This window comes from Tupaia chinensis, unplaced genomic scaffold (genome assembly GCF_000334495.1).
Source record: "Tupaia chinensis unplaced genomic scaffold, TupChi_1.0 Scaffold000226_1, whole genome shotgun sequence".
Classification (NCBI taxonomy): domain Eukaryota; kingdom Metazoa; phylum Chordata; class Mammalia; order Scandentia; family Tupaiidae; genus Tupaia; species Tupaia belangeri.
The window spans coordinates 789,371-808,334 of NW_006159701.1; the positions used below are offsets into that span (position 1 = coordinate 789,371).

At 43.9% G+C, this 18,964-nt stretch overlaps 1 protein-coding gene across 1 annotated transcript in view; it reads left to right on the plus strand.

Annotated features, from left to right (window-relative positions):
• GRK3 (G protein-coupled receptor kinase 3) overlaps positions 1 to 18,964 on the plus strand; it is a 172,234-nt gene that overhangs the window by 16,131 nt on the left and 137,139 nt on the right. The gene's annotated exons all lie outside the window — the stretch shown is intronic.

Consider the following 18,964-nt stretch of genomic DNA (forward strand, 5'->3'; position numbering starts at 1 on the left):
TTTTTAAAATGTTTATTTTTTGTGGTGGAGTTGAGTTCATTTTGTCATCTAGATATTAATCTCTTGTTGGACAGTGTTTGCAAATATTTTCTCCCATTCTGTAGGTGTGTCTAAATGGTTGATTATTCCTTTGCTGTGCAGAAGCTTTTTGGTTTGATATAATCCCATTTGTTTATTTTTTTGCTTTTGTTGCCTGTGCTTTTTGAAGTCTTATCCAAAGAAAATTGCCCAGGCCAATGTCGTGTAGTGTATCCCCTGTTTTTTTTTTTTTTTCCTCCCAGCAGTTCCACAGTCTCAGATCTTACATTTAAGTCTTTAATCCATTTTGAATTGATTTTTTGTAACTGATCAGTGAATAGGGGTCTAGTTTCATTCTTTTGCATGTGGATATTCATTTTCCCCAGCATCGTTTATTAAAGACATTCTCTTTTTCCCAGTGTGTGTTCTTGGCATCTTTGTCAAAAATCAGTTGGCAGTAAACGTGTGGATTTTATTTCTGAGCTCAGTAGTCTGGTTAGCCCATGTGTCTGTTTGTATGCCAGTACCATGTCGTTTTGGTAACTGTTGCTTTGTATCCTCTCAAGTAGGGTAGTGTGACGCCTCTAACTTTGTTCTTTCCACCCAAGACTGCTTTGGCTATTTGGGTTCCCTGCACATTTTAGGGTTGCTTTTTCTGTTTTTGTGAAGAACGTCATTGGTGCTTGGTTATCATCCCTAGTTTAGGAGGAGGAAATTCAAGCTCAGGGAGAAGTTAATTACTCAAGGTTACATTGCTAACAGATGACAGGACTGAGCCTCCAACCCAGGTCTCTTGGTTTTCAAGTCAGTGCATTTTAACAACAGCCTTCAAACTGTCTTTGGCTACATAAGTCTTATTCTAAGAGAAGAAAGCTCTTGGACATGAGTAGAAGAATCCCATCCGTTTCAGATTATTAGGATGAAGGGAACTTCAAAAAGTTTGTAGGAAAATTAAAAATTGAAAAAAAAAATAAAGTATCAGTTTATTTTGGTGAGAAAAACATTCAAACCACATAGATAATTTTTTTTCATAATATGCATTTTCCGTGAACATTTTGAAGGCCCTTTATGACATGATTGGACAAAGCCTTGTCGTCATTCAGTAAAGGTTATCAACTACAGGGATCTCTGGAGTTGCTCCAGTAGCATAATTTCATGGGGCATTGACTTAATAATAAATATATACATAATTCCCTGGAAGGTGAGATGTCATAGATTCGATGTCAAATCATAGGGTAGTTATTAATGATAGTGGTGCTATCACTTGAGAAAAGCCACCTGTCAAAGATTCTTAATATTTTCTTGCCCCAAACATCTGATTTGTAATTCCAGATCCATCCTTATTTTTCAAGTTTATCTCTTTCTTCCATGGGAGTGAGAGACAGAAAGAGAAAGAGGGAGAGAGAGACAGAGACAGACAGACAGATAGACAGATATACAGATAGACAGAGGCAGAGAAAGACTAGCACTCGCAACACGGTATTATTCCACCATCCCACCTAGCCAGCCAGGGGCATGGGCACGCTCATTTGGCATATACAGGTTATCCAGGGAACTGAACCTGTGATCCTCCATATGAATCCAGCTTGGTTAGAACAGCACATTGCTGCTGTGCCACTGAGCCAGTCTGCATCTTTATAAAAAAAAAAGAAAGAAAATTCATCGTCTGCCTGTCAGCAGGTTAAATGGGTATCGTTGATGTGAACAGACTTCCTTGTCAGTTACCCTAGAAACACGAAGTATGTTTTATGTCAGACTTGGGACTCATTAGTGGCCCGTTCTAAACTGTGATAGGAAATGAACGAAACATGATGCATACTTAACCTTTGCCTGGAAAGGTTCCGGAGAGCTTGCTGCGATGGGGCGGCTCGGCTTGTCAGGAGCACCTTAGTGACGCCTTTGATGACTTGCCCTGTCCAGGGCACGGGGAGCTTTTCCTTGTGGGTGAGGCGTAGGTCCGTCTCAGTCATTTGAGGTGCAGCAAAATGTGTGAGAATGGCCATCCGTGCTTCTCCTCAGACCTGCTGCAGTGCATTCTCACAGACGCATTTTTGGGACTCCTTGTAAGACTTTCTCGTGGATCGCTACATAGAAATAAGATGGGCCTTTTCAGCGTTGCTAGATGAAGCCTAGCTGTCCTCTATGTGTTAAGGGTGAAGAGAGCTGCAAAGAAATTTCCAACTTCATTATGAAGTCTTACTGTTGGGGCAGTTGGTGGCGTGGTGGGTAAGATGGCTGGATTTCACATGGCTGACTATGGGGTTTGAGCTTTGGACCAGGCACCTTGAAAAACACACTGAACGTGTACATGTGCCTGCCCAAAGTCCCAAAAGGAGGAAGAAATGGAGGAGAAGGGATTGCTTGTGCCATTCCCCCATGGGGGGGTCTTTCTCACTTTGTCACTCTCTCTCTGATAAGTTCTAATTTTTAATTCTTTCTATCTTTTTTTTTTAAATTATTTTTAGGGATTTTTGCTATAGGGCACTTGTGCTTGCCAGAGAGACAGAGAGAGACAGAGACAGAAAGCAGTAAGTCACTTCCCAGGGGGGATGGCCACACCACAATCCCTTCTCCTTCCTTTCTCCTGCCAAGATCCTCTGGGGATCTTGGGCACACACACACACTCGCCAGCATGAGTTTCAAGCCACTGTACCTGGGACTTGAACCACGGTTGGCCGTATGGGCATCCAGCGGTGTAACCACTACACCATCTTCTGGTCTTCTGTAATTTCTTACAGATAATTACTTCATATAAACTATGTGTGTGTGTATGTGTTTAGGTAAAAGAAAACAACAAAAAAAAGAATGTTACTGTTGATAAGAACCAAGATTTTAATTTTATATGAAAACATATGAGTTTGAAATAAGCATAATGAACACCCTCTAAGATTAAATTTGACCTGGAAAGTCATTTGAAATACATATTTTTTTTCTTTTCAAATACAGTCATGTGTCCCCTAAAGACAGTGTGGCCAATGACATGACAGTGGTCTGCTAAGAGTATAGCAGTGGCTAGGTGTGTGGTAGCTATACCATGCTGGTTGGTGTAAGAACACTGCGATGTTCACCCAACTGTGCAATTACCTAACAACTCACTGCTCAGAAGGTATCCAATCATCAAGCAGCACATGGGCGTGTGTGTATTTACCAGTTCCGGCCATTGAGAAGTTCATCAAACAATTGCAGTCCCATCTCGGTGGCAGCTTGCACAGCTGCACCTGTCTCCAGGTGTGGTCAGGGCTGGACAGGATGAGCCCGGAACCTCTGTTATCTGTTGTCTCAGAAAGCAGAGGAGCCATCTAAGAGTAAGGCAGGCACCGGGACTGACGGATGAGTCTGGAAGAAGAGGTTCCCACAGGCCAAAGGTGGGAGAATCTTAGCATCAAAAGAGCACGATTGCAGTTGATGGAAGTGTTCTGAAAACAGGCAGATGCATCGAGGTGGGCAGAATAATGGTCCTGTTGGGCCCAGCAGTTGGCATAATGGTTACATTGCTGGACTCCCACGTAGTTGACCATGGTTCGAGTCCTGGACTTGGTGGTTTAACTCACGCTATGTGCAAGTGCATGTGTGCTCAAAATCCTGAGAGGAGAATGGATTGTGGTGTGGCCATCCCCCACCTCTCAGGGGGTGATTTCTTGCTTTCTGTCTCTCTGTCTCTCCAGTGAGCACATGCGCCCTATAGCAAACATCTCTTAAAAAAAAAAAAAAAGAAGAATGACTTCCTAAAAGGTTCAGGTCCTAATCCCCGAACCTATGCATATGTCCTATTATAGGCGTGTGGATATTAAGGCTGCAGATGGGATCAAGGCAGCTATAATAATACGCTGACTTCCAGATAAAGAGATTACCCTGTGTGATCTGGGTAAGCCCAGTGTTGTCTCAAGGGAGGCAGCATGAGAGAGTCCACTGGCCTTGGCTGGCTTTGCAGATGGCCCCAGGGACACGGCTGCCTTAGAATCTGGAGAAGGCAGAATGGACTGACCCTTAGAGCCTCCACGGGGCACTGCAGCCCTGCTGACGCTCCCGTATTCGTGAGACTCACTCAGACTCCTGACCACAGATCCGAGCTGTCGTACCCTTGTGTCTGTAAGCCAGGATGGTGGTCATTTGCGATGGCAGCCACGTCAAAGCCTTGCTCTCCAGAGTGGAGATCCCTAAATAAAGGGAGATGAGACACTGGCAGTAAAACTGGGGCACCAACCCTGTCTCTAAAAGGCAGCAAATGACACGGTAAAGAATTAAGCATTTATTTTGCCTTTCCTGTAAAAACTACATTTTTTTTTTTTTGGAGGAGGTTTTTGCTATAGGGCGCATGCGCTTGCCAGAAAGACAGAGAGAGACAGAGAGATAGAAAGTGAGAAATCACCCCTCAGGGGGGATGGTCACGCCGCAATCCCTTCTCCTCCATTCTCCTCTTGGGATCTTGGACACGCACGCACACGTGCCCGGCGTGTGGGACTCAAAGCCACCGGGTCCAGGACTCAAACCGCAGTCGACTACATGGGAGTCCAGCGACATAACCATTACACCAACTGCTAGTCCCAATGGGAGAAATTCTTCACAGAGAAATTGCCAGAGTGGGCCAGCAGGTGGAGTGGTGGTTAAGGCGCTGGATCCCACATGGCTGGCTGCACGGTTCAAGCACTAGACCCAGCGGCTTGGAAGTCACAGCAGGCAGATGTGCATGTGTGCCCAATATCCTGAGAGGAAAATGAAGGCGAAATAAGTGTGGCATGATCATCCTCCCTGGGGAATGACTTCTCATTTTCTTTCTCTGTCTCTCTGGTGAGTGCACATGTCCTATAGCAACATCTATAATTTAAAAAAAAAAAAAGAAAGAAAGAAGTTGTCACAGATGAATTGTAGAGGGAATGAAAGAATTTAAAAAAAAATCACCATTTTGCAATTCTGAATGAAACGATTGATTTAGGCACAGATCGTCAGTGCATGGCAGCACTAGATGAAAGCTTGATGGGGAATTGGTGTGGAGAGATCAGACCTTCACCTGCTGAATTTTCTAAGTGGTTTCTGCAGCACTCAGATAAAATAACCGAGTACCCCCTCCTGCGAGGCCATCTGATGTGCAAGGCCCCCGAAGAAGTCCCTTTGCCTCAGTAAAAGTGGACTTGAATATTGTCGAGTGTTAGCGCTGCACATGGAGGTAAAGGTACAGACCTAACAGACCTTGTGAGAAAGCAGATACATCCAGAATGGGGGCGTTTCCCAGGACTGCTGCCTTGGCTTCCTCACTAAGGCACTGAGATGACGATGCAAGGGGGTAGTGGGGAGAGTGGGGTGCTCCAGAGGAAACGGTGCGAAGAGAGAACAATCAGACAAACGAGAGGGTCTTGATTAGATCCTGCTTAGACCCTGATTAGATCCGAGAGAACCATGGCAGTGTGCAGAGACACGGGGTATTAGCTCTTCAGGACCTGCCGTGTCCAGGCAGAGTCGGGGAGGGACGACGGGTTGTATTTAGTAAGGAATATGTCCTTAATTTTTAGAAATGCAAACTGACATAGAGTAAAAAGCGACATGTGATCTGAATTTTCGTAATGATCATTATTTAGTTTGCCATAGGGTATGTGTGGTCGCAGGACAGAGAGAGAGAGAGAGAGAGAGAGAGAGCTCACCCCCCAGGAGGGATGGCTACACTGCCATTCTCCATTCTCAGGATTTGGGGCACTAATGTTTATGAGCTTGCTGTGTTTTTCGAGTCACCGGGTCTGGGACTCCAACTGCAATGTTGGCCATGTAGGATCCAGTGCTTTAACCGCCATGCCACTAGCTGGCCCCAGACACTTACTTGAAAATGCTTTCAGAAATGATGGAAGAGGGTGGATCAAAGTGTCAGATTAAGATCTTATTAATTATGAATGAAGTGTTGAATGATGGCTTACAGGGGTTCACTATACTGTGCTCTTTGTGTTTGAAAACTTTTTATAATAATTAAAAAAATAGAATCAGTGGATTCTATTTTGCTAAATGTGAAGATAATTATATTCCTTTTTAAAGATTTTTAAAAATTTGCCAGAGGGCATATGTGCTCACCACAGAGAGACAGAGAGAGAAAGAGAAAGCACCCCCTCAACGGGGCATAATCATGTCACAATCTCCTCCATTTCTCCATGCTGCTGGGATTTCAGACACACATGCACATATGCCTGGTGTTTTTTTTTTTTTTTCAATTTTTTGGAGAGGTTTTTGCTATAGGACGCATATGCTCGCCAGAAAGACAGAGACAGAGAGATAGAAAGCGAGAAATCACCACCTGGGGAGATGGCCGCGCCGCAATCCCTTCTCCTCCATTCTCCTCTTGGGATCTTGGGCACACATGCACATGCGCCCGGCGGGAGTTTAAGCCACTGGGTCTAGGACTTGAAGCATGGTCGACTACGTGGGAGTCCAGCGACATAGCCATTACACCAACTGCTGGTCCCAACCTGGTGTGTTTTTCAAGCTGCTGGGGCTGGGATTTTGAACCATGTAGTTTGCCATGTGGGATCCAGCTCTCTTAACGACCAGGCCACAGGGCGGCCCCGTAACACCTATATTCTTGCAGGGCTCGTGGAGCTCCCAGCGTTACCAGTCATGTGTAAATGAGCATGGTGACTTGGGATATAAATCCCAGTGACAGCGTCGTACGCAGATGTGACCATGGACCGCCTCTCCAGCAGCTTAGACTGCAGGGAAAATGATGCATCCTGGGAGGCTGCCCTAGATGCCTTAACAAGAGGCTCCGATACCCGGTTAGAAGGGGGTGGGCAGAGTGCTCATACGCTTATTTGCAGAGTCCCGACTAATCAGCAAGTGTGGCGGAATTACAGCCTCCTGACCTAAAGACTTTCCATCGTGGATGAGAAAAGAAGGTTTAAGAAGGCACTTCACACAGAGAAAGCTTCAGAGGACTGTGTCGTTCACTTCCTCACACGAAAGACTACTGAACTTCATCCAGACCAGGGATGTCTCTTAAATCGTAGCTCTGCTGTTTGCAGTTAGAGGAAACATTAATTAACCCATCTCTTGCAGAAGATCTACCCCCCAAGCATCCTATCTGTGCTTGATGAAACGTTGAGATTCTCTCATTAAAATCACTTTAACAGCTTTCTATTTTTAAAGTACTTGAATATTAATTTGTCAAAACCTTTCAAAATAATTACTTTAAAATAAGTGTCTCCCGGGCCAGCAGGTGGCATGGGAGTTACGGTGGCTGGATCCCACATAGTCGACTCCACTGTTTAAGGCCTGGACCCGGAGGCTTGAGAGGAGGATGGAGGAGAAGGGATTGTGGCATGGCCATCCTCCCAGGGGTGGGGAGGGGTGATTTCTCACCTTCTCTCTGTCTCTCCTCGGCAAGTGTATACCTCCTATGGCAAAAACAAAACAAAACAAAACAGGTGTCTCCGGATGTGTGGCACTAAGCCAGGCCTTGCTAGGTAGTTGCCAACAAGACAGTAAGAGGAGAAACAACACCTCCCTGAAGAGAAGCGACAGAGTGGCCAAATAAATGGAGACCCACAGCATAGTTCTAGGTAGGAAGCCTCAATATCGTGAAGACGTCAGTTCTCCAACCTATAAATTCAAGATCGAAATCCAAATGAGAATCAAAATTCAAGTGAGAATTGTTTTAAACTTCCTTCCCTCCTTTCTTTCCTCTCTCCCACCCTTGGTTGCTTCCTTCCTCCTATGACAGAGGGAGAGAGAGAGAGAGAGAGAGAAAGTGGGAGAAGAGAGAGCGAGCGTGACGGGGATCCTTGACAGGGACTGTCACGCTGTGATACCCCCGCTCAGTCTCCCAGCCCAGCTAGGATCATGGGTGCCCTGGCACACTTGCGTCTACTCCAGGATCCAAACCTCAGGCCTTCCCACATGATTCCAGAGTCTCACAGCTGCACGCCACCCCCTACTCTCAAAGGAGAGTTTTAAAGAACCTGACAACCTGATTCTGTTCATGTAGCAGAGAAAATGGGCAAAAGTGAACAACCGAGTTTTGAAGTGAATCAATGGTGATCTACTCTTCCAAATATAAGTAAAAATTGCGGTCGCGATTCAAACAGTATAAATATTCGCACGTAGGCATCAGATGCCGCTTGGCAATGTTTGGGTCCATGACAGACCTCCATGTATATAAGAGGGTTTCAAAACATGCATGGAAAATGAAAAACATACATGGATTTTAAAGCATTTTGTACCCAAATAAACTATTTAAATCTATTTTTCTAATAACTTTTTGAAGTCCCCTCTTATTTTGGATTACAAAATTTACTTGCCTTTGTAGGGCTGTTTTAGTAGAATTCTGGACTGGATGGTGTCCTAGGGAAGAGAGAGCCAGGAGGCCCGACTGTGTTTGGGTGTCCCGGCAGGCTGGCAGCTTCTGTAACAGCAGATGTGTCAGCCTATTCATCAGGCCTCATTTCATCTGCTGGTCATTTGAAAGGAGGTGTTTGCTTGTAAAAAGCCATGGAAAGTTGGACATTGAGTTCATGGGTGGCCATTTAGAAATTCCTCTCACACAGTTGCAGAAATAACTGAGTCCAAAAGTAGAGGCTGTCTGCAGTCTGGTCTCTTTTTCTGTGTACTTTTATATTGAACTGTTATTGTTCCCTGTCCCTTCCATTCCACTATTTGGCACAGCCTCACCCGGCACGCTAAGCCCTTCTCGAGTAGTCATCGCTTTGATTTGATCGCTTTCTCCCTCTTTTTCCTTGCCAGCCACCTCCTGGATTCTCTAGCTCAGCCCTCTTGATCTGGGCTCGGTCGTGGTCTCTGCCTGGCCCCATGGAAGCAGAGGTGTCACACTATGTCAAGGACCATCCCTGCCACCCCTCTAGCCAGGGGCTCCTCTGCAGCAGGGGATGGGTGGGACCCACTGTGGTCGTGATTAAAACAGTATAAATATTCGCATGCAGGAATCTGCTGTGAGCACAGTGCTGGCTCCTAGGGAGAGGAGTCAGTGCAATCTTTCACATCAGTGGGTGGCTAAATGGGCAGAGGAACAAAACTGTTTTTAAAAATTTTCCTCCCAAAGAGTAATAGATTTACTATCCTATTTTTAAAAAAGAATTATTTAATTTTTATTTTATCATCATCAGTTTTTTTGTTTGCTACAGAGCACATGTACTCACCACAGAAAGAGAGTGAGTGAGAGAGAAAGTGAGAAAGCAAGCTGCAAGGCCCAGGACTCAAACTGCTATCAGCCATGTGGTAGTCCAGCACTTTAATCACCACACCACCTGCTGGCCCCTTAATATCCCATATTGCATATAGCTAACATGCAAAGTTTTTGACCCTTTTGAGACAGATCCAATTCTTTAAATTATATGAGTTTTGAATGTGCAAGGAAGTATTATGTTGGTTACAACATTTGGGTAGGTTTGGCATTATAGCTATTTTTTGTTTTTAGAGATTTTTGCTATAGGGTATGGGCACTCTCCAGAGAGACAGAGACAGAGAAGCAGAAAGTGAGAAGTCACCTCCCCCCCATGGGATAGAGCCACAATCCCTTTGCCATTTCCCTTTCCGGATTTTGGGCATGCATGCACATGTGCCTGGTATGAGTTTCAAGCCACCAAATCTGGGACTTGAACCATGGTTGATTACATAGGAATCCAGTGCCTTAACCACTACACCCTCTGCTGGCTCCTATAGCTTTTTTAAACTATGAAAGATAGTTTTCTCTAAACAGTGCTGGAATAGTTTATGTGAGAAAGATATCAACTGAGGACAACTAATGATTTATTCATGGATAATGAAATATGCAAATATAAAACTAAAATCTCCTGGGGACAGGAGTAGGAGAGTGGGTGTAAAGGTCTAACATTCTTTGGGAATCTTTCTGGAAGACTTCCTTAAAAAGCAAAATACATTTGTGGGACACAGAGGTGGTTTATTTCCTGTTGGTGATAACATGTCGTACTCTCAATTGGACCGGTCTGAGAAGTTGTTCATGTTTGGTAAATTCTATTTACAAACCGAATGATGTATAGTGATTGAATGTTTAAAAAAATAATGAGAATAAATAATAATAATCTGAAAAAAAAGAAAAGCTATCTGATGGATACGGATTGAGTATGAACGAACTAGTCTTACTCATCTTTCTAATAATATATTTTTGTGGCTGGAATGCTTCCAGGCCTATAACCCATTCTTGGCAAATCCCACCTGGCATCAATATGCTTATGTTATATCATTCCATGGAGTTTCCTTAGAAAAATGATGCCCCATCGTAGACCTTCCACGGTGACGTGCAGAGTCTGTTGGTACATGGTTGTGTTGGAGGTGGGGGATTCAGTACTGGGATTGCTGCTGACGTCACTGACGAATTCACAAGTATAACAGGCGACACAGAGACCTCAGTAATCCCAGTGCATTGTGGGAAATGGCATGCTGGTGACAGACAGTGTGCCATGGAGGGCTCACCTTAGATAAAATGGGGCACCTCCAGTGGAGTCAGGCACCTCAGATGGAGTCGGGGGAGGCTTCAGTGTGTTGGTGACCCCTGAACTGGCTCTTGGAGGAAAAGTAGGAGGACTTCCTTTCTTTCTTTCTTTCCTCTCTCTCTTTCTTCTCTCTCTCTCTTTATTGAGAAACGTTTGCTATAGGGCATGTGTGCTCACCAGAAAGACAGAGAGGGACAGAGAGACAGAAGGGGAGAAATCGCACTGCAGAGAGCATGGCCACACTGCAGTCCCTTCCCCTTTCAGGATTTTAGGAACGCATGCACGCCCACGAACACGCCCCATGTGAATTTCAAGCTGCCGACTTGAACGCAGTCTGCTCCTTGGGAGTCCAGCAATGTAATTGCTCTGCCATCTGCTGGTTTTCCTTCCTTCCTTCCTTCCTTCCTTCCTTCCTTCCTTCCTTCCTTCCTTCCTTCCTTCCGTCCTTCCTTCCTCCTTTCCCCTCTGCTCCCTTCTTCCCTCACTCCCTTCCTTCCTTCCGCATTAGAGGCAATGGCACTTACAGAATGGATGAGCTGTGACAGAGCCCATTTCTTTCACGGAAAGTGAAAAAAGTCCAGCCTGGCTGCTGAGTGAGAAAGACAGCTGCAGGACTGCTGCCGGGGCCCTTTGGAAACGCTCCCTAGAATGTGCCAAGGAGTTTGGATGCTGGGCAGAACCAAAGGCCCTTTCGAGTGAGATAGTTGAGCGTGGTCACATTTACAGTTGAGAAAAACTGCCCCTGGAAACGCGGCGGAGGCTGCAACCCCACGTGTAGTTTCCTTGCCTCTAGTTGCTTGCTCCTCTGGTGTTTACCCCACATGGCCAGCCACACAGCTGGGGAATGAAAGTGCGGATGCATCTGTGCCAGTTTAAGAGAACTTCGATAAAAAGGTGAACGGATTCTGAATGATTATTGGAACCAGTTTAAAGAGATGGTTTAGATCGGGAAGTTTTACTATCTCTCATTAGGTAAACTATCCTCACCTGGTATCTATTTAGGAGTGGCTTTTTTCCCCCCTTTTCTTTTTTAAAAATAAATTTCTTTGGGACAAGCAGTTGGCGTAATGGCTATGTCCCTGGACTCCCATATAGTCGACCATGGTTTGAGTCCCAAACCTGGTGGCTTAAACTCACGCCGGGCGCATGTGCGTGTGTGCCCAAGACCCCAAGAGGAGAATGGAGGAGAAGGGATTGTTGTGTGGCCAGCCCCCAAAGGCTGATTTCTCGCTTTCTGTCTCTGTCTCTGTCTTTCTGGTGAGCGCACATGCCCTCTAGCAAAAACCTCTAAAAAAACCTAAATAAATAAATCTAAAAAAATTTCTTCTGTGAGTGAGAGAGGGAGGACCCCAAACAGGGTCTTGATGCTGCGGTCCACCCCAGCCCTGGATCAGGGGTATGTGCATGCCCTGTGTTACTGAGGGAGGCCTCCAGATGTGAACCCAGAACCTTCCTGTGTGGGTCAACCTCTCAGGGTACTGCGTTTCGCTGCTGCTCTCAAGGGTTGATTTATATGTGATGGCTTTTTGGGGGCCAGTGAAATTCAAGTTTGTTTAGTGTCAGTTAGAATCTAGTTATAGATCGCAAAGAAAAAGGCGTTCAAACTGAACGCAGAGCTGACTCGGTGACACAGTGGTAATGCGCTGCTCAAGAGAAGCTGGATCCTGGGCCAGCAGGTGGTGTGGAGGTTAAGGTGGCTGGAGCCCACATAGCTGACTGTGTGGTTCGAGTCCTAGATCCGGCAGCTTGAAAATCACACTGGATGCGTGTGTGTGTGCATGTCCAAAATCCCAGGAGAATGGAAAAGGGATTGCTGCATGGCCACGTCCCTGGGGGGTGATTTCTCACTTTCCTTCTGTCTCTCCTCCACCTCCCCAGTGAGGGCACGTGCTCTATAACAAAAGCTAAAAACAGAATAGAGAAGCTGGATCTCACATGGCAAGTGCAGCTAGATTGAAACATGGTAGGCGCATGTGTGAGTGCCCAAGATCTGATGGGTTCGAGGACTGAGAGAGGATCGTGGCGTGAGGAGACCCTGTGGAGGATGCTCATGTCTCTCTGTCTCTCACTCTCACATATGTGTGCACATGCTCTGTCATAAAAAAGAAAAATTAAACGGTTAAAAAACCCAGCACACCTGAATGTGGCTTGTCAAAATATTGTAGAAAAATTCACGAAGGAACTTAAATTTACACTGGGCCTAATTGGATTCAGATCTTCTGCATGTCAATTGTTCTGTGCAGAATTGCTTAATGTTATGCAAATGGTATACAAGACTTTTCCGTGGAAGATCTGGTGAACTGAGGGCTCTTGGGAAGAGCTGACATTAAACTGCCTAAGACGCTTTGACAGACTGCCTCAGGCTCTCTCTGGCGTGGTGTGCGGTTTTCAGTCTACTGGCAACATTTTCATTGTGGCTTTGGATCATGTCGCTCTGTTGAGTGTTTCAGGGATAGCTTGTGGAGAATTTAGGAAAAAAATTGTAGAAGTTATATATATGAGAGAAAGCGGTTTCATTTTGGGGGGATTGAGTCTTGGTATGGTTGCTTAGTCATCTTATCTTCAAATAAATCTGCCTTTTCTGTTTCTTGATGGTCAGTAATGCTAACAGCCCTAATTTGTGGGTTACTTACAGTTTATAAAACACTCTTATCCTCTTTCGTGGCCTGCACAGTTAGCTTGTGTGCTGTATAGTCTTTTAGGAGATATAGTAAATATGATGTAAAATATTTGTTTAAATGTTTAAAAAAAATTTTTTTTTTTAATTTTGCACACTAGAATGAAACAGAATTAAACCTTTTTTTAGAGGCTCTGGCATCAGCATTGTAGTTTGGGGCCAGCGGATGACTTAGTGTTTACATTGCTCTACTCCCACACGGTCAACCATGGTTTGAGTCCCAGACCTGTGGCTTAAAATTTGTGCCGGGTGCGTGTGTGTGCGTGCCTAAGATCCCAGGAGGAGAATAGAGGGGAAGGGATTGCACCGTGGCCAACCTCCCTGGGGGGGGGGTTCTCACTTTTCCTCTCATTCTCTCAATCTTCCTCTCTTTCTGGTGAGCACACATACCCTAGGCAAAAACCTCTATAAAAATAAAAAAAAAAAATTGTCGTTTGTTTACTAGGATGTTGAAATACAATCTAGCCCGTCTATTTCTGGGTCAACAGGGAGCAGATGTCTGGTGGCTGGTCTTTCAGCTACTTTAGTGATAGAAAAACATACAAAGTCATGACACACTATTTGGTACATTTACCATGCATTTGTGTAGCAGGGCCCCACAGGCCCTGACAGGTAAGCTTGGTATATTTCTAGCCTGTTATATTAAAAAAAAAAAAATGGAAGAGTCTTCTACTCTATCTTAATCTATCTGTGTGTGTGTGTGTGTGTGTGTGTGTGTGTATAATTACAAGTGCCTTATTTTAATTAAAAAATTGTTTTTTAGTTTTTTGCCATAGGGTGTGTGTGCTCACCAGAAAGTCAGAGAGAGAGAGAGAGAGACAGTGAGAGGGAAAATGAGAAATCACCCCCCAGGGATGGCCACGCTGCAGTCCCTTTTTCTGCTCTTCTGGGATTTGGGGCACACATGTACATGTGCCTAACATGATGTTCAGGCTGCCCGGTCTGGGACTCAAACAGTGGTTGGCTATGTGGGAGTCTAGTGCCTTAACCACCACAGCACCTACTGTAGGCCCTGGTTTTTGGTGGGGAGGGATTCAAAGGTAATGATCCTGGAGTCTGCATGACAGATTTTGAATTTTTTTTTTTTTTTTTTTTTTTTTTTAAGGAGGGATTTTTGCCATAGGGTATGTATTCTCCCTAGAGAGAGTGAGATACAGAAAGTGAAAAATCACCCCCAGGGGGGACAGCCACACTGCAATCCCTTCTCCTCCATTCTCCTCTTGGGATTTTGGGCACACACACACACATGCACCTGGTGTGAATTTTAAGCTGCCATGTCTGGGACTGGATCCATGGTCGACTACGTGGGAGTCCAACAACGTAACCATTACACCATCTGCTAGTCCCCAGAATTTGATTCTTTAAAATTTTCTGTAGTCAAAGTTTCCAACATGTACTGGAGAGAATAGTAGTATGTGACATGGATGCAGCCATGACTCAGCTTTCTGGTTATTGGTTTACAGCCAGTCTTGTTTCAGGAATAGCACCTCCCGGCTCTCTTTCATTGTTCTGAAGCATACCTAGACATATCATTCTCGGCAAATATTCTGTATGTATTCCTAAAACCATCACAACTCTTTGAAAATATATCAGTGTGAGCATAAGACATTGCCACTGTGAAGAAAATAACCACTTTCTTTTTCTTTTTCTTATTTTAGATTTTTGCCACAGGGCACATGCCTTCACTGGAGAGAGACAGGGAGAAGGAAAGTGAGAAATCGCACCCCCTCTTTCCCCCGGGAGGGGATGGCCATGCCACAATCCCTTGTCCTCCACTCTCCTCCTGGGGTTTTGGGCACACGTGTGCATACACCTGGCATGATTTTCAAGCCGTCAGGTGCGAAACTCAAACTGCAGTCGGTCATGTGGGAGTCCAGCACCTTAACCACGTCACATGCTCCCCCCTCAAAAAAATAAATTCCTCACTTTCTTAAATCATCAAATCAATCTGTATTCACATTTCTCCAGTGTTTTGAAAGACTTTTTTTTTTTTTTTCCTAACCTAACTTGAGTTTCAAATAAGGGTCACACATTTTGCCTGATTGTTATTTCTTCTAAGTCTTTGTTGACCTATGGTTTCCTCTGCCATCATTATTCCTTCTTGAAATTTTTTGTTGAAGAAGTTGGGTCGGGGCCGGCAGGTGGCGTGGTGCTTAAGGGCGGATAAGGGTGGTTAAGAGCCACATGGCCGACCATGGTTTGAGTCCCAGACCTAGAGGCTTGCTTTTTCACCCCTCCCCACCTCTTGCTCTGTCCCTCTATGGTCAAATTAAAAATAAGTAAGTAAAGTTAAATAAAGTAATTATTTAAAAAAATTTTTGAGTCAGTTGCTGTGTAGTTTTCTACACCCAGAAATTTGCTGATTGCAGCCCCATGGTAGAGTTAAAAAACAGAACACACCAAAACACAATAAGTAGCTTTATTGAAGTGTAATGAGCATAAAAGAAATAGCATTTATCTCAAGTGTGCAATTTGGTAAGTTTTGTCTCCCCTGTGAAACTGGACTTGGTTTAATAAGAAAATAGGGACCAGCAGATGGCATAGCTAATGCGTTGCTGGACTCCCACACGGCCTACTGCGGTTCGAGTCCTGGGCCCGGCAGCTTAAAACACATAGGGTGTGTGTGCGTGTGTGCCCAAAATCCCGAGAGGAGGATGGAAGATAAGGGATTGCATCATGGCCATCATCCCGGGGGTGTGATTTCTCGCTTTCTGTCTCTGTCTCTTTGGCGAGTGCCTGTACTCTATTGCAAAAAAATCTCTCTTAAAAAATAATAAAGATGATGAACATACATGTCATGCCATCTTTCATGAGCAGTTCTCCATTCTGTGACACCAGCGTGATGTCCTACCATTCAAATTGATTCCAACATTGCCCGAAGTCCTCAGTCCCACGAGACTGCCCCACTTCGAATGCTCATTCCTGGAGTCCCACAGTTCTGCCTGGCTGACTATAAATCCAGGGTTCTCATGACCATCCATCCTTTCAGGTTTCATCTTTTGCTAGAAAGGCTCATAGAACTCATGAACCTGCTATAACTTATAATTAGTTTGATTATGAAAGATGCCATCCAGGGACAGCGAAATAGAAGAGGTATACCGAGCTGGGTCTTGGAGGAGAGAGGGGCAGGACACAAGAGCTTTTACTACCCACCCAGCACACAGATATATGCACCAACCTCAAAGCTCTCTAAACTCCTCAAGAGATTTCACCAAGATTATTGCTTAAAGTATTAGCCATCAGAGATTGAAATCAATTTCAGCATCCCAAGGTCAGGGGGTAGGGCTGAAGGTTCCAACCTGCTAATCAAATGGTTGGTTCCTCTGACAACCAGTCCCCCATGAAGCTCTGGAAAGGCTCACCAGTGGGGTTGGTTGAAAAGGCCTCTTTAGGAATAAATGACACTCCTATCACTTAGAAGATCCCAAGGGTATTAGGAACTCTGTGTTTTTGCTTTTGGTATGCTTTTGTGCCTTACTTAGTCATAAAGATTATTTTTTTGTGTTATGTTTTCTTTGAGAAGTTTTGTAGTTTTAGGGTTTATATTTGGATTTATGATTCATCTCACATTATTTTTTGTATGTCATGTTAGAGGACCAGCCACATTCCTTGAGCTAGTAATTAAAACATACAAGTTTTAAAAAATGCAAATAGGAACATTAAAAATGAAGAAAATTAAAAGTAGAACATAACAGTTAGGAATAGTAGGAACCATATATGAATATAGAGTCGATTTCTGATGGTTAAAGAGGAAATTCTACTTTTTCTTTTACTGCCAGGAGGTATGTGTGTATGCACCAGAGAGAGAAATGGAAAGAGAGGGAGAGGGAAAAAGCCCCTCCCAGTGGGATCCCTTCTCCCCCACTTCTACATCCTGTTGGGATTTGGGACATCCATGCACGTGTACCCAAGGTGTTTTCCAAGCTGTTGGGACTGGGATTTGAACTGTGCAGTCGACCAGGTGGGATCTAGCTCCCTTCACCACCAGACCACAAGGCTAGCCCCTGTACTAGACTTTTTAATTAAGGAAAAAAGAAGAGATAAAATAAGAACCTATAAGGCAGATAAAAATGAAACCAGCGCCATGCCAAGTTGGTCGGAGGGTGTTCCTGAGCAGTGACTGAAGCCACATGGGAGGCCTGGGTTTGGTACCTGGCCCAACATAAACAGGCCAGACACAGGCAGGCACGTGTGCAGGATACTTGTGGCATGGTCACCATGACCCTGTTGAAAAAAAACCAAAGCCTCTCTCTCTCTCTCCTCTCCTTCCATGTGCATGTTCTCTCTCTCGCTCTCATTAAAAACAACCAACCAAACAAATAAATCCAAAAGAAGAGAGGCTAAGAGGGGAAAGGTATAGATAAAAGCTGATCCCAAGATTTATGTGGGAATACAGGAGACCCAGGACAGGCAAGACAATTTGGAAAAAGAACAAAAGGAATACTACCTGGTTTCAAAAATTAAAGAGTTCTAGTCCTCAACATAATACTGTCTTGGCATGGAAAATAGTATGAATGGTATCCTGTCCCAGTACAGCACGGAGGCAGAACACCAAATCTAGAAATGACATTCAATTGGTCACTTGGTTACTGAAATCATAGAACAGTCCGGTGGGGGAAATGAGAGATGTTTCAAATTACAATCCTGAAAACGCTTCTAATTTTCTGGCTTTCTGTTTTAGCCGTTCTAGTGAGGTGTGAAGGACCACCTCGTTATGCTCCTACGGTTTCCCTGATGAACAGTCACGCTGGGCGTTTTTTCATGTGCTTATTCGCCATTCACGTATCTTCATTGGCAAAAGGGCTGCTTAGATCTTTTTCTCATTTCAAGGGAGACCGGTTTCTTTTTATCAAATTGTAAGCATTCTTTACCTATTTATTATATGCGATTTTCAAATATTTCCTGAGCTTATCATTTTCTTTGCACTTACTTTGGGGTCTCTTTAAAGGGCAAAACTTTAAAAATTTTGATTAAATCCAATTTATCAATAGTTTTTTTTAAAAAATGGATTGTAGCTTTGGTGTCTCATCAAAGAAACCTTTGCTCAAAGTCACAAATATTTTCTCCTAGGTTTTCTAGATGTGTCAACAGCTCTAACTCTTAAATGTAAACCTCTGATCCATTTTAACTTATTTTTGTGATACAGTGGGAGGTCATTAAGTTTTGTTTTGTTGTTTTTGTCCTTTTTTTTTTTTTTGCATATGGGTATCTGTTTATTCCAGCTCTTATGGGATTTTTCCATTTTGCTGCCTTGCTGCATCAATTCTATATCAAAGTTCAATGTGTGTGTGGCTCAGTTTTTGTGTGTCTTAGTCCATTTTGTGGATCAATTTGTTTATCCTGTCTGAATTATTTTAGCTTCACAACAAGCCTCAGTACCTTTATTCTTTTTCTTCAAGTGTTTTGACTATTCTTGATCCTCAGTTATGTATGACTTTTAGAAAGAGCATATCTGTTTCTATGTCCCATGAAAACCTCCACTGGAATAGTGATGAGGAGTGAGTTGATTTTATACGTAAACTCGGGCAGACTTCAAGTTTTTACATTGTTAAACATTTCTGTTCACAACTGTGGTGTGCCTGTTGGTTTATTTAGATCTTCTTTAACATTTCTCAATACAATTTGTAATTGTCCCCATTAAATTCTTGCACATGTCTTGGAAGGTTCATTTCAATATATTTAATGCTTTTGTTACGAGGGAAATCTTTCTTCCAATGCTATTTTCTCTTGCTGTATGTGTGTATGGCTGTGAGACTTTTGCATATTAATCATGTATCTAGAGAACTGCTTTTGTTTTAGAAAGAAGCTTATTAGTAAATTGATGAGC